This window comes from Notechis scutatus, chromosome 1 (assembly GCF_049901735.1).
Source record: "Notechis scutatus isolate UNSWTSFEM ecotype Mainland chromosome 1, rNotScu1.2, whole genome shotgun sequence".
Lineage (NCBI taxonomy): Eukaryota > Metazoa > Chordata > Lepidosauria > Squamata > Elapidae > Notechis > Notechis scutatus.
In genome coordinates, this window is record NC_142009.1 from 143,189,928 (window position 1) to 143,206,716 (window position 16,789).

The 16,789-nt window shown below is 35.6% G+C and overlaps 1 protein-coding gene across 7 annotated transcripts in view; it reads left to right on the forward strand.

The window, feature by feature from the left end:
• Nucleotides 1-16,789, forward strand: part of KLHL29 (kelch like family member 29) — a 445,820-nt gene that overhangs the window by 237,625 nt on the left and 191,406 nt on the right. Inside the window, exon 1 of one of the 7 annotated variants that reach the window (XM_087947365.1) lies at nt 10,843-10,952. The exons of the other annotated variants lie outside the window; for them this stretch is intronic. The gene's annotated coding sequence lies outside the window, so the exon portion shown is untranslated. Of the gene's footprint in view, nt 1-10,842; nt 10,953-16,789 lie in introns of those variants that run through there. 7 annotated transcript variants of the gene reach the window in all.

The following is a 16,789-nucleotide window of genomic DNA, read 5'->3' on the forward strand; positions in this document are numbered from 1 at the left end:
CCGCAATCTGAAGATGCCACTTCTTGAAATATGGTACTTCGAATTGACATCCAATCACCACTAGATGCCATCAGCTTTGAAAAGAAAAAACTTAACTTTCATCAACTGTTTTATATCAAGGCGAATAATTCAAGTGATACTTATATCACTTGATCTTCTTAACAAGGAAGAATTGTGAAGAGAGCAAATAAGGCCTTAACAGCAACAAAATTCTGAAGGAATCAAATAATATATTCCACGTGGAAAGAACAAAAGGATGGTTATGGACAGGGAGAAAGTCTTCTTGCCTTACAAAAGGAAGCAGTCAGGCTAATAAAAATTGCAGTTAACAATTCAATAGCAGTATTGAAGTGCACAAACTTGTAAGACAATACATTCAATTTTTAAAAATTTACTAATTTTTACTGGTAGTAAAGTATTAGTAAAAAATTTTTTTGCTAATAATCACACAAACACAATCATATCAGTGCAAAACATCTATCATAAGGGAGGCTAATAATATAAACTTTATGGTTGGAGAAAAATGAAACAGGGATACATGAATTTGGCTAACAAGGTAAAAATAAAACAGACAAAATCCTTCTCGGAATTCTTTCCGGTTCTGAGTGGTGGCATCTTCCTTATTTATACTGCAGAAGTAGCAGGGAAGGATTGAAGCTAATTATTTGTAGCATTGTTTCTTTCTTTGATGCAGAAAACATAAATCTGGTAGAAAATAATAGTGATAAGTTAACAGAGGAAAAATCTCAGCATATAACCTTTTGCTTTTCAGCTGTAAATTGGAGAGACGGTACCATAGCAAGCAAGGTAAAAAGAATTGAAGTTCTGAAATGAGTGTTGGCCATTAGTCATTCATTTCAGCTAGTGATAGATCCATGTAAGGTACCTACATATGATCTTATGAAACATCTAAGAGATATGCTAAAGGTGGTACCTTATTAGTCACTGAATATAAAGAGGTTATCCGAGTAAAATACCAAAGGCTGCAGCAATTTGCTGTAACCTAAATATCCTGCTACTTTATTTATTGGATTTATTATCCACTGCAATTTCAGGACACTTAGTAATATACAGTGAAGTGGAAAAGCAGATATCAATAGAGTAGGCAGCCATCTAAACTGACCTAAACTGAACTCTTTACAGAACTCTGAAGAAATAAACTTTCTGGAGGAAAGAGAGCTGACAGAAATGTCAGGGGCAGAACTCCAAAACAAAGCAGAGAAGTTCAAGGAAGTGTAAGAGAAGGATCATAACTTATGCAAGATCTGGGAGGAGATGGGAAATATTTCTCACACTTCAGCCAAGTTTAGAATTCCAGCTTCATTAAATGAAACAGGTGGATGTTTCACCCACAAGGACATGGGGAAACTTCAGAGACAATGTATTGTACCCAGGAAATTTTGTAAGCTTGGCCCTATATTCTTTGAAATGGAAACCTAGAGTGGATGGAACTAAGGAAAAGCAACGTTTTTGCTTAGAGTGGATGGAACTAAGGAGAAGCAACGTTTTTGCTGATCTAAGTATGACAGGGACTTGACTGGCTATCTAAAACTATGTGGGATTTGGCAAAGAGTGAGACATAGCACAGACAGGATAAAGATGTCCTCACATACCATGGAAACAGTACTATGTAGAATATTTTGTTCATTTTGAAAGAGTAAAAGATAATATGTGCAAAAAGAATAGAAGCTCTTTATCGCATCACTGTGACAGTAGTGTTTAGCTGGAAATAATTTTGCAATTATATAAAATTTCTTTTAAGCTCCCAAGCCCGCACAATATGTGGCACACCAAACTGAGAATACAGTACTAGTTTTCTATTGTATTTTGCATGACAACCACCTTGTGTTTGCAGTCACAGACAGATGGTTTATCAAGGTTTGCAGTTCTGCCTTTCTTGGATATTTTTAGATTTGTTCTTCTTTCTAAAAATAAATGTAATAAGATATGTAATTTATTCATTCCTTGAGAGTCCACATATTTCTCAAAATATAATTTGGGCTCTGCTTACCTTTTATTTTCTGGGAAGTGTGTACCTGAATGTAAGTATGTATGTATGTATATATATATTGTCCTTCAGTGAGTGAAGTATTCTAATTTAATTGAATCTGGTATTTTCTTCAGCTACTCCACCTAAGTGATAAATACTTGTGGAAGAATGGACAAAGTATAATATTCCAACTAACTTAGCATGATATCCCAGTTCTTTCTGATAAATGATGGTGGCATATGAAGATTTGCAGACCAGTGTCTGAGCTTCATGTAAACTGGGTTAATTGAAGTTACAATCAGTTTTATGATTTTTAAAGACATCCTTCTTCTTTTGTTTTCTAGTAACCATTTTAAGTTAATTAAAAATAACTCATAATCATTTCAAGACTTCAGATGTATTCCTTATATGGATTCCTAAATACAACAGCTTAAATACAAGTTGTGCCAGTAAAAGGCTGTGGTAGCAGCAGGGAAATTTAGCTTTTTCAGATCCTCTTTTCTTTCTATAGCCAATTGCAATCCCTGAAAATTTGCTCCAGAGAGGAATGGTTGTGGAAGGAGATTTATAATTGCTGCATGTGTCCTCTGACTGAAACATTGCTGGTAGAAGCATGTTCAGAGGCACCCAAGGCCAATGCCCGTTGAAGCAGGGCATTCTAAAGTGGCTAGAACCACCCGTCCCAATGTATTCACTGATGGATCCACAGGCAGCAAAAATGTTCTCCTTGTCCAGGAATACTTTCTCATGCCTCCCCTTTCTGGAGTCATACAACAAAGTCCAGAAGGCAGAATGGGAATCCCTAGAACAAGAGTCAAAGGTTAAAGCTTCCTGCATAGCTTCCTGAAGGTGCTCACTTCCTCCCAAAAGATGCACACATGGCAGCATTGGTATGGGAACCATATTAAATCAAGACAACAACAATAACCAACCACACACCCAGAAGATAGAAAAGTGGAAATCCTCTTAACACAAAGCTCATGAGATATAGCTATAGATAATATGGCTACCACTGGTACCTCCAGTTTGCTACTTTGGCCATCTCAGCCTCATAGTATTTGAACAAGTGAAATTAACCTTTAGGAATCCAGTTCCATTCTGTTCTATAAACCTTATCTGGAAGGTTGAGTATTTCATTTCATCTTTAGAGGATAATTGGCACAAATTGGATATCAGGTAAGCAATAAAGAAGTATCTGAGCAGAACAGAGGAATTAAGAATTTCAGACAATCTCTTAGTCTCTTTCTGACAGACTCACCTGGGCCCCAAAGCTTTACAGAACAGCTTCAGGTGGATCAAAGCTTGCATCAAAGTAGCCTACAAGGCTCAAAATAAGCCTGCCACATAGAGAATTGTGATCCCCTTCCCTAGAATAGGTTTAGCTACTGTTCACATCAAAGCACCCAGGACGTATCTGTAGGGCTGCACGTGATCTTCCTTTATAAAGCATTACAAATTTGATTCTTACGCCTAGGATGAAATCTCCTTCAGCAGGTTGCTACAGAATACAATTTCCAGTAGGGACTGGAGTGTTTAATCACCTGCCCCTAAAGATAGTTCCGATAGGATTTGGATACTCTGGCTCTCCCAAGGTGCTTTTCAAAAGGCAGCTGGACATTTTGATTTTTTTTCCTTGAAAACATTTCACTTCTCATCCAAGAAGCTTTTTAGCTTGAGAAGTGACAAGCGAAACGTTTTCAAGGAAAAAAAACAACCAAGAAAGTCCAATTGCCTTTTAAAAAACACCTTCAGGGCAACCATGACCTGGATGATTGACCTCCATAGACACAATTCTCTGGCTCTGCCATAGGAAAACTGTATATTGTTTGTTAGGATATTCAATTTAATAGCTGGAACAGTAAAATGTACAATAGGTCAGAGCACACAGTTATAGTTGATGAGTTGGAGAGTGTTCACTCATACATGAGGCAATCTACGCTATGATTGGTTGCTGTGGGTGTTTTCCCCACCTTTTTTCTTCTATGTACACTGTATACTGTTGAATTTACCTCCTGATTGTTCCTGTGTTCCTGGCTATCTTGCCTGCTGTAAATATAAATGTAAAATATATTTATTTATATACAACTACAAGTTTGTGTCTCTGACTTCATGTGGACAGCTGCTTTGCAATTCCCTGACATTGTTTTTACAGTGGAGGTCCTTTTCTAGGGAAAGAGGCAGGGCATCTAGCCCACCCATGTATTAAAGACACAGAGAAAGGGGACTTTATGAGATTTGCAAGCGTATATTCTAAATTTATAGTTCCTCAGTTCTTTGTACTTTGAGCCTACTCTTTACTTGCATTTCTTCCCACCAGTTGCATTTTCAAAACTTTTCCTAGCCTTGCATCCCAAGTCAGTAGAAAAATGATACTTACTCATGGATGGCCTGTCTCTAGCGTAGGAAAAGGGCTTTCTTGGTAAGTATAGTGTGGTGTTCTCTGTTGTGGTTTAGACCTAGAACAATTGTTTATTCAGTTATGAGTAGTTTTGCAAAATTGTAATGAATAATATAAGAAAAAAACATGATAATTCATGAATAATTTTAGCATGGCTTCTCCCTTATATTAGTTTCTTAGGTTTATTACAAGATTTCATACATACATATATACATACATACATACATATATACACTCACATACATACATACATACTTACATAGTACACACATACATACACACAGAGAGAGAGACATAGATCCATACTTCAACTTCAGAAATATATGTATTTTAAATATTTTGATGTATTTAATTTATTTCTGTAGTCATATGGAATTATTCAGTGATATCTCTTCAGAGGACATTTCTTTGATGATATTTTTAATGGAATGTATATGAGTTTTCTTTATAAAAAATATTTTAAATAATAAGAAAGAATGCAAAGCATGTACCATGGGTGTGGGATTTATTCCAGTTTAACCAAGGAATCGCTTTCTATTTTTTTAAATAGGCTCTTTCAGCTTCCATTTCAGAGATTTTAATTCTCCCAAAATTGCCATATTGAAGTCTTAATTTCTTTCTATTACTGTGCTCCAAGACCTTTTATGATGATGAGCAAAATTAGTCTTTTTAGCAAGTAATTACTTAAATTACTTTAATTATCTAATAATGTAACGTCAGCAACAAAAATTATATATACTCCAGCAGAACCATTATAATGGTGATGAAAGTAATTGTTAGACCCTAAATACTAGCCTATCTTTTCCCAAAGCCAAGAATTTGTACAATTTCAGTGTTCCTTGCTTAGCATAATTTGGCTTCAGGTGTTTATCATACCAGTCAGTGATAGCTAGAAAGGTATTTGGTATAATTAGTTAAGTGATTCATAATTACTGAAACATCTGTCTGAATTAATCCCAGCAAAGTAACTGATTTATTAAACTAAAATTCTCATAATGTGTTTGACCATATTGTCCCCTTGGAATAATTGGAAAGGCACCTTAGAGAAATTTATTTTCATTTTTTTCTTTGCATATTATATGTCATAGATCTTTAAAAATATATTTTGGAATGAAGCTTTTGGGTTGCACTTTAATAGCATTGGATTCTTATAGTAAACTTATTTTTCTTTCACCTGCTTGTATTGTATTTTCTGGCATGGTAATGTTTTCTCCAATTCAGTTATATCATCCTCACTTCTCAAAGAAGTGACTAAGAGCATTATAGTAACAGTTCATGCTTGAATTGATGGAACAATCAATTTTACTTAATTTTTATCAAGCTAGCTTTTGTTTTATGATTAAATAATTCTCTCTGACGCAGAAATAAAATCGGTTTTCTATTTATGATGAACATAAAGTATTTGGAATTGTGCTTTGAAGTATCTTTGAGTTTCATTATATCACAGAAAAGCCAGTTATTCATACTCTAGGGCTATTTGTACATTTGTCAGTTTCTGTCTGTGACTATGGTGTGTGTCTGTGTGTGTAACAGTCACTAGGTTCTAATAGCAGAATTGCAGAATCAAAAGTTACTGTCTCATTTCTTACATTTTAACATTTAATGGTGAATGCAGTAGTCAAAATGTATTTATTGAAGCCAATGCTGCCTAAGGGTTTGTTTCCCCCATTCTGTTATTTCCTTAATTGTTTCTAATCAGCCTTCCATGTTTTGACATCCAAATGGTATTGGAAACAACAATGTTTTATCTAATGCAATTGCCTGGCTAATTTGAAACAAAATCTAAAAACTTTCAGCCCTATTTGACCTATTTAAATTAGGAATAAAGTGTAAAGTGACTAACTCTCACTTTAAGCCAGTGGCATCCAGGCTAAAACAGTTGTGACAGTGGAGGGATAATGTTTCATGTCCCTGTTCTATATTAGGGAAAATGTTTCTTCCTTATATATGCCACATCATGTGATGCTAGGATGACAACTATGATGAACAGTTCATCGCACAATAATGCTTACTATTTAGAACTATTTTCAATGACCTCTGATCATGAACGTAATACACAGTGACCCAAAGGATAGCCTTATGACTGAGGAGGATTAAAAAAAACAATATTTGAAGCAGCCAAATCCAATATGACTTGGAGTTGTTTTAGCTGATTGATAGAATCTTGCTTGGGGGCTCTGTTTAATGATACGACTGCAAACAGTTTTGACTTGGGGGTCTGTAAGGCAGCAGAATTTATATTTAGTCCTGCTCAAAATTATTAGTTCAAAGGAACAGTGATCATTCTTTTTATAGGAAAGTTTAAAGAAGAGAATAAAAAGAAATGCATTTCCTTCCATGTACCCTTCCATTAATTTAAAAATAGCAACCAATCTTGGTAAACTACTTTAAGTATATTGGATAAGAGACAGATTTCCGATTGACCATTGGTTTCTTTATCACTTTCAAGAAGTGCTGAAAGATTATTTGTCAGATTTGCAAGAGGGGATTGCATTTGAAAGAGGTGGTACGATAGGCCTTCAAAGGAATTTCACAAGTTTCCTTTGTTTAAGACTGAAAGTCCATCTGTCTTTCTACATCAAGGTATCATAGCAAACGGAAGCCATTGTGTTCATGAGCTAACTTCAGAAGAACAGATGTGTGAAAAGAACCTATAAAAATGGACACCTTTTTTATTTCAAAGAAAGCTCAGGTTTTACTTTACTATTGAATAGATATCGTTTCAAAGTCACTTTGAAAATTTAATGTTTTGTGATATAGGAAAACTTCACTGGAAATACAATTGAGGTGTTTTTTTAAGTACTAATCAAAGTTGATAAATGCTTTGTTGTGAATTCTAATTATTCCTGTTTTCTGTACTGCATTTCTGAAGGGATTAGTAGAATAGTAAATATTGTACAATCAGCAGAAACGTATATTGGAACTACCAGGTTGAAATCAATGATGCACATTTAAATAGATTAAAACTGTTTAAGGGAAAGGGTATATTTTAAAACAGTTTCTTGATCATTTATTTTAGTAGTATGATCCACTAGACCAAACTGCATCCCCTAAACTATATATGCAAATTGGTGTCACACCCTAGCCTGCAGTTCATCCTCAGAAGAAGTAAGGTGCTTGGTACAGGTAGTACTTGCTTAATAACATTAATTGTGACCAGAAACTCTGTTATTAAAGGAGGCAGTTGTACAATATGACATCATGACTAATGACTATGATGATTCGTGATGACTGTTGTAGCAATTACTGTTATTTATATCACAATACCCTTTACCCTGAAACACCGTAGACTGAATTTCAGGTCAGAATAAGGAACTCGATTGCTAATACAAATACAATATAGATATAAACATTACAATAACTGTTCAATTGCAATAGATTATAAGAACACCTTGTACAGAACACCTTATACTTCAGAATACCCAAACCAGGATCTCGGACTAGTTATTTACTAATGAGTCAGAAATCATGGTTACTTTTTGGTTTTTGTTCTATGAGACAGGCTATCAAAAGATGACATGATAAACAAACTGCAAAGAGCAATCCTATGATCTGTTTATCTGGTCCTCCTGACAGGAGGAGCCATGCAGGAACAATTATACCATGCATGCTACACTAGTTTTGTTCATAGCAAGCTGGATGTCACTGAATTTCTAACTTATTGGATTATAGCCAGTAGCTTGTAAGTTTTACCCTAAAAATTGTAAGGTTGCAGAAAAAGAAAACTTGTTTGTTCAAGTATTCAAACCTATTTCTCTGAATAAATCCTGATGTCTTGTTGACTTACACGCTAGAGCTGTGATGTGCAATGTGCTATAGAGATCCAAATTAGAAATGTTTGGGAAAATCATTAGTGCAATATCATCTGCAGTGTTTATTGTACTGTGTAAGTTTCCTTCTTTGAAAAAGTTGTGCAAAACTTATTATCTGTGCTTTCTCATCTAAAATGAGCCTTGTGCCTCATGATGCTTTTTGCAATGTTATTAAGTGTATGTGAAAAAAATAGCTGTTTCCCGCGGAATACATTCTGTCTTCAATACTGCACAGCACAAAACCCATGGTTAACCTTATACTTTGTAAGCAACACTCTAAGACAGTGCTGACACAATGGCTAAGCACAAGACTTAAACATTGTGCTTCACAGTTTTTGCAGAGTTAGAGATTCAGATGTTACAATTCTTAGGTTTATTGATATCTCTTATAGCAGTAGCTTTTCTCCATGGAAATTAAGACTGCATATAAAATGAGATATAGTAAAGCTGAAAGGTATTGGTCTTAAATTATGTAGGAAGTTTAATGTCTGTGTATCATTAAACCTCAGTCTTCCTGGTCAGAGTCATATGTGTTAATATGATTGCTTTTTAATTAAATTATAAAGTTGAGAAATTTTTAAACGTATGGTTCATATCTCTTTGTGCAGAAAACAGACTGAAATCTGTAGAATGTATAGGATTTATGCCACTCATACACAATGTAGTTATGGTTGTTTTTATCCCTAGAAATATTAAATCTTGGAGAGCCATGAAGAAGTGTGGCAGTTTGTGACTTCAGTACATGCCCAGCAGGGATTAATTTATCTTCAGCTGCTCAGGTTTTTGATTTGTTTGTTTGTTTGCAGCAGGACTCAAATTATTTAGGGTCTATGGCTTCTAAACCATAGCTTCTAAATCAGAGGACTCATTTTCGCGGCCCGCGGGCCAATTGCGGCCCGCAGGACGATATCCTGTGCCCCTCACCGTGATATGAAAGTATAATATTAGTGCGGATTAGTGATAGATTAGTGATATTTTTTTAACAACGTTTTTTGTGGAATCCCTTATACGGCCCAGCCTCACCCAGCCTCTGCCTCCAGCGGCCCCCAGGTAAATTGTGTTTGAGACCCCTGTTCTAAATATTACAAATATATAATTAATGAGCTTTGTGCATTTTGATTGCCTGAAAACTCTAAGCTTAAACAGAAGAGTAATCACAGGACCAATTTTAAAATCTCTTTATTTTTAAGCCCTTGTATTTGCATTGCTCATCTTATTCCTGTGTTGCAAGACCATGTTGATATTTACAGTCTTCCTTCTGCAGAAGCATGGAAATAGTTTAGCACAGAAATCTCTTGTGCTTCCAGACTTGAGCAATCAGGGATGTCAAACCAATGGAGACTAACGGTGCTCATCAACAAAATAGTCATGGGGAAGGAGAGATAAAGCATTTGAAATGCTATTTAGCACTTTAACAGCAGAATGCCACTTTGCATTTGTATTTCTGAATTTATATTCTTTACCTATCTTACCATAACATTTTTAATTTGTGGTTGGCACAGCAGAAAAATTATGAGTGTAGTCTAACACGTACCCAAATAGAGTTTGAAAATGATAGCTGGGCTTCACAGAGAAAGCTTGATGAAAACAGATAAGGGAAAAACAATGGGATCAGAACATTTAATAGTAACTTTTATAAGTCACTTAATACACAAATGAAGGTTGGAATCCATTGGAGCACATTCGATTAAATGACCTTAAGTAGTTTGCATTTAATCTGACATTAAAGTTAAAATTCCTATATTGGCGAAAACTGATATTTCTTGCAACATGGAAATCTGTTCAAAAATGCACTGCTTTGGTAGAACCAACTGTTTTGCAAATAACTACTGAAATCCACAGAACTATACTGTTTTTTCCTCTTGTTACTTTCTATAAAAAAGGAAAATTGGTGAGATGGCCGGAGAACAACAATGAAGAATATTCTGAGCTACACTTTCAGACAAGCACAAAATCATTGGCCCTTTGTGGTGTTTATTTTAGCATTCATCCCACTGTTTTTCCAATTCATTCCCCAACTGAATCACTGAGTATTTATTAAATCACTCTTATCTGAGAGATCATTTTTTCCCAAGAGTCTCTATCTGTCCAACCCAATCAAATAGAATGGGCATACTACAGATCCCATCAACCAAAGAGTGTGGGGATTAGAAAATGGGCTTTTTCTTCAGTGGCCTCTGCTCTATAAAACATCCTCCCATTGGAGATTAGAATGGCCCCAATTATGTCAGCGTTTTCATAAGGCCCTAAAATCCTGGCTTTGTTCCCAAGTCTGTGTACTGAACGTGTTAAGAGCTGGCTGTATTGCTAACAGACCAAATACAGTATTTTGGCTGCTATGTATATTTATTCTGGATATTTTTATTGTTTTAAAATGTTTTTAGCATCTTAATTGTAATATTTTTTTTTTGAATTGTAAGCCACTGAGAGACATTTACCTGAGATGGGCTGCTGGAAGGAAGGAAGGAAGGAAGGGAAAGGAAAGGAAAGGAAAGGAAAGGAAAGGAAAGGAAAGGAAAGGAAAGGAAAGGAAGGAAGGAAGGAAGGAAGGAAGGAAGGAAGGAAGGAAGGAAGGATTCACTAGGTAGAAGGAAAATGCACCGGGTTTAAACTCTTGGAAGCTAGATCTAAAACAAAAGCTTTGCCTTTTTCGCATTGCAGGGAACAAATATTCTGGGTGACTGTGGCTTCCTTCTTGTCTGCAGTAAAGGATCTTATCTAGCCAAGTCATTTCTGAGAGTCTTCTGCCAGGGTAAGTCTCTTCCTAAATAAGGAGTTGAGTGTCTGCAAAGCCAAGACTTACTGTCAGGCTCTGATGCGAAATGTGGCTTTATTTGGAGGGCATTTTGCCCACTCTTTCAGATGCTTTTCTTAGATAGCCCTAAGAACCTTCCATTCCTCAAACATCCTATCATACTGTTATCCTCTTTTTTTGTGCTGATGTTTTTATAAGCTCATTTAACTTTGTGTTTCCTCTATTCATTCAGGTTTTTGACCACTCAAATACTTTTGATAATGAAATATTGTTTGAATGTGTATGGGTGCTGTTAGGGATAACATGGTTACCTAACTTAGTTTGGGTAAAATAATATATATAGACTATGATTTGTGTGTATCACTTTAAATGCAAACCATGTATTTTGGGTGCGGTTGTAAAATCACCATAAGAGGGAGCAAGAGAGCTCACTGTTTGCTGGCTTATTGGATTGATGATTGATGGTTTGCTAACTGCGTGTTTTCCTTGCTACTGAGTTTGAACTGCGAAGGAAGAAAAAGAGAAAGGAGGTTTGACTTCTTCTTAACTCATACTGCGAAGAGATAAAATACTGGACTGATATTATAAGTTTAATGAACTCTTTTTCAACACTGGACTTTGCTAATGGAAAATACCCGGATGGACTGAACTAGTGTATGATATATGGACTGTTTGACTATGCTATAACTCTGACTGGAATAAAAACTATTTACCTGGCACAGTGTATCTGTTTTACTGAGTGTAAGCTATAACAACGTTTATCTCACATATCTGCCTGCTTGACTGACTACCGTTGCACATTCTGCTAGGGTGTATATCCCTAACAGGTGCTATTAGAGATTTAAACAAAAAAATCCAGAGAAAAATATATAGTAACAGCAACATAGGAAAGTATCACAGATGAAAGTATAATTAGAAAAATATTAGACTGTGTGGAGATGGATAGATTGGCATTAATAATAAAAGATAAGGAAGAAACAGAATATTTTTCAATATGGGATATGTTTTATCAATGGTTAGATAAAAGAAGTAGAACTTAGGGGATGAAAGATTACTGATATGTAGAAGTAAATATGCAAAAATTTTATTATATATAAGAAAATTTTAGTATTATTATGGTTGTTATTATTATTATTATAATTACTTTTACCGGTGTTTTATATACTTTATACTTATACCTTGTATAAGCAAATTGATCCAGACAACTACATTGTTTATTAAGCATGTATTTTAAAGAAGAAAAATGTATAAATAACATTCCAAAAAAAAGTATCTTATGATAATTTTAAGTCATAGTGAATCTTCCCTAGTTAGTATCATTAGACATTTTGCTGGCTTGTGAAGTTGTACTCCTTTTGCCAAAATGGAAACCTAGTAACTCAGGAAGACTACAGCAGCTGACAAGACTCTTGTGAAGTTTGTGGATCCTGGGGGAAGTTAGTCACTAGGAAATATCCCCCTGCTACTTTTCTAGTAATATAAATGTGTTTCATCACATCAGTCCACGTGGATGGAAGTTTAGAACGAGTTGAATAATTCCATGGTGCATGCTGAGTTTCATAAAATAAATTCAGTCAGAGAAACTCTAATTAGTATTTAGTGCACTCAAGATGGTCCGACCTCTGCATTTTCTTCAAATGACCTATATAGTCTGGAAATATTTACTTTTCTTTCACAGGAGCTTCCAAAGATAGTGTTTGCTGAAGAAAGGGAAGCATAGTGAGAAAAAAAGTCTAATTTGATATGGTTTAACTTACAACTATATTTTTAAAAAGATGGGAGAATGAGGGAAAGAAAGAAAACATGTACTAAGCAAAATTATTCTTGCATATACAGATAGTCCCTGACTTATGACCATAATTGACTCCAAAATTTCTGTTGCTAAGTGAGACATTGAAGTGAATTTTCCCCCATTTTATGACCTTTCTTGCCACATTTGTTAAGTGAATCTCTTCAGTTGTTAACTTAGTAACAGGATTGGTAAATGATTGGTAAATGCAGTGGCCTTAGAGGTAGAGCTCTCGCCTCACAATCAGGAGGCTGTGGGTTCAATCCTAGGTAGAGGCAGATATTTCTCTCTCTGGGCACACTGAGAATATATCTGCTGACAAAACTCTGCATTGGTGACAGGAAGGGCATCGGGCCATTAAAAAACTCTGCTAGCTCCATTCAGTTGCCCGGAATCCACCCCACAAAGGATTATGGGGTCGTTAAATGAAGATGATCGTTAAATAAAACTGACTTCCCCTTTGACTTTGCTTATCAGAAGGTCATAAAAGATGAATCTGGGATACTGCAACTGTCATAAATATGAGTCCGTTGCCAAGCTTCTGAATTTTGATCACATGACCACAGGAATGCTGCAATGTTTGTGTGAAAAATGATCATGTCACTTTTTTCAGTGCCATTTTAACTTTGAAAAGTCACTAAACAAACTGTTGTAAAGTGAGGACTACCTGTATATTCATGTCATGCCATGCAATTAAATGATTTATGAGATAGTCATTCTAGTTAATCCTAGAAACAATTGGAAATCCAGCATGTAATAAAGTCCAGATTCCTAAGTAAACCTCATAAAGAATAGTTCTGCAGATTTTTAAATTTGATTATCCTTATCAGCTTCTCCAGTAGGTTTCATATTCTTTGGTAGAAGAGCATTCTCCCTCTCTTTCTTTTGCATTACATATTCAATAAAATTAAATTATCATAATGAAATCCTACATATCAGACACGGTGCATCCTGGAAGCTGCAAAATGTTAAGATAAGAGAAGTTTGTTACTTACTGACTTTGGGGTAAATTGAAGATGTAGAATGTGTAAAATGAAGTGTTTATTTAAGAAAGAAATGCAGATTTAGATGGGGCTATGCTCCATTTATTGCAAGTAGGTATTTTTATTTCAGAAAATATGAAACAGAGAGGAATGATACAGATCTGTTAACTCTACCCAGCTCTACATGTCTTGCTGCAGTCCTTTCTCATCGATTCTCCTGCCATTGCTCTGCTTCAAAACAACTGCAATTGCAAATAGAAAAAGAGATATGTCACTTGGACACACTTTAAGAATACATTACAGTTGACATACATGTCAATGAAGGAGAGCACCACAATTTCAAAGGCATGTTACTCTATTACTGATGGGAGTGTACGGTTATACTCTATACTGCGATTTGTTACCTCTAATGTTTACACATATCTTCTAGAGAAGAACATAATGTAGACGGATAACAGGAGGCACCAACTTTGTCATGCTTACCTTTCATTTAGATCTGCCATAGGCAGGAACGGAAAAATACAACTCGATATATAACATTACTGTTGTAGTTAATATGATAGACTTTATCTCCATAATTTATCAACTGGTTCCCCTTGGTTCAAATGGAACTATTACCTTTCAACTAGGCTTTGAGTGCACCCGAAGTTAATTTATACTATGATTGAATATGGTTATTTAACAATTTTCTTTGCCCTGCAAAGCACAATGAAATTTGTACTGGAAACAGGTAGTTTGGTGATAGAAAGACAGCTCCAAAAGTCTGGTGAAGAGTGGTGGAAAAGGAGAAGTTCAGTTCCTGTCATCTTGCTGTTCCGTATTTCTCCTCTAATACCATGGTGTTCCAGATTTATCCAGTTCCAGTTTCTCAGACACATCATGGATGCCATTTAGCTATACCCACTCAGAAAGGTCCCTATTCATAAACAGTAGAAACCACTTCATATAGTAACAGTGAAATAATGTTTAAGTAACCATCAGTGCCATTCCTAATTTAGAATCATAGGGCTGGAAGATGACCATCTAGTCCAATCTCCTGCCCAATGCAGGAATCTTCATACTATCCCAAACACATGATTACCCAAACTTTTCTTGAAAACATCCACTGATGGCGCACCAACAACTCCAGGAATCAAGATGTTCTATTGCTTAATGGCATTCACAGGCAAGAAACTCCTCCTTATTTCAAGTTTGGACCTCTCTTGACTGTTAACCCACTGGTTCTTATCCTATTAGCCCTCCCAGGTCAACCAAACAGGAAATACAACTAAGTTAATTTTACTTTGGTTACCAGTTTGCTTCTGGATCCATTTCAAGACATTGAAGCCCTATATGGCATGAGTTCAGGATATCTGAGGAGCCATCTCTCTCCAGTGGGACTAGCCCGTCCCACTTGTACCAGGAGAAGAGGCCTGCTATGAATTCCATCTGCTAAGGAATTCCAACAAATGGGTTCCAGGAGAAGAGCCTTTTCTGCTGTGGCCCTATTCCTGTAGGACACTCCACCACTGGAGGTGAGAACTGCTCCTACCTTTTGGCCTTCTGGAAAGGTATTAAAATATGGCTTTGCCAGTTAACCTGGGGCCCTAAGGAGGGCTTCTCACTGCTGGAGGTGATTGATAGAATAAGAGGGTCTCATCCCCATCCTGTTTGCCTTTTAGTTCTGGTTTCAGTATAGTTTTAAAATCTTAATCTGTAGTTTTAATATTTTAATTATTTTTCTATTTATTTTATAATCTGGAAGATGCCTAGCCTTACAGGACAAGATGGCAGCATAATTTTTTAATAGAAAATAAATAAACCAAAAAATAGACATATCAAGTTGTTTTAACTATTCTTCATAGAATTTAGCCTCCAAATCTGTGATCATTTTTGTTGCTTTTCTCTGTTTTCTTTTCAGTTCTTCTGCATCCTTTTTGTAATGTGTTGACTAGAACTGGACACATATATGAACCAAATTTGTATATTTTGTTACCCAAAGGTATAATACCCTTGGTAACATAATAGTATATAATATCCTTAGTAACATAATACCCATGACCACCTTCAGACAGTGCTGGCTCTTCAGCTTTGTAACAGAGATGAGCACCGCCCCCTAGAGCCGGAAATGACTAGCACGTATGTGCGAGGGGAACCTTTACCTTTTAAGGGTATAATACCCAAGAAACAGTATAGGTTGCCTTTGTAGGAATTAAGTTCTTGAACTAGCACCAGTGAGGCCCTGAGCCTTGGAAACTGACTGGATAATTTTGAACCATGCTGTCACGTCTTCTTGGCAAAGTTCATGTTGTGGGGAAAAAATAGGAAGGAGCTGCTGAACAAAAGGCAGACTATCAATTTAGTAAATAAAGGTAAAAGTTATATTAGAATTCAGAAATATCTTTTCTAATATCAGAGTGACCTTAGGTATTCTCTATTTTTTCAGAATCAGAAACCACCATCTGAACTATCTATATTTCCTTTTAATGCTTTTTAATCAATTCTGACAGGACACTTTTTGCTGAACAATATTGTTGAGGAATGTAACCCATCAAATAAATTATTCAGTAAGTTTATTTTTATAGATGGTTGAAAGCTATCCATTGAATAATATATTTTAATTATTAATAGTGTGTGTGTTCTATTTGTTTATACTCCTATTATGCAATGAGTTTGACATCTGAAGATTCCAAAGTTTTCATTCATAAACACAGTTCTAGCACTTACAAGATGCTGTAAATTTGGGGGCAATAGCTGCAGAATACGATATTGAGAACTATGCATATTAAATATAATTTCCTGATCAAAAAAAAAGTTCAGAGGTTTTTTCCCAGTGTTACTAAATAAGTGATCTGATTCTGTCCCAACCTCTTTTTGTTCTCCTTTTAATATACCTGAGGACATTTTTTTAATGAGAGAGGCTATAGCTTACTGAAAGAGAAATATTTAACAACATGCAGAAGGTCTTGGTGTAGAGTAAATCACCAAAATTTTCAAATTTTACTATACATTCCATTATCCTGGCAACATCCCAGTGTCAGTAGCATTTTGCTGTGGTTGATAAAGGTGGGTGCTTATATCAT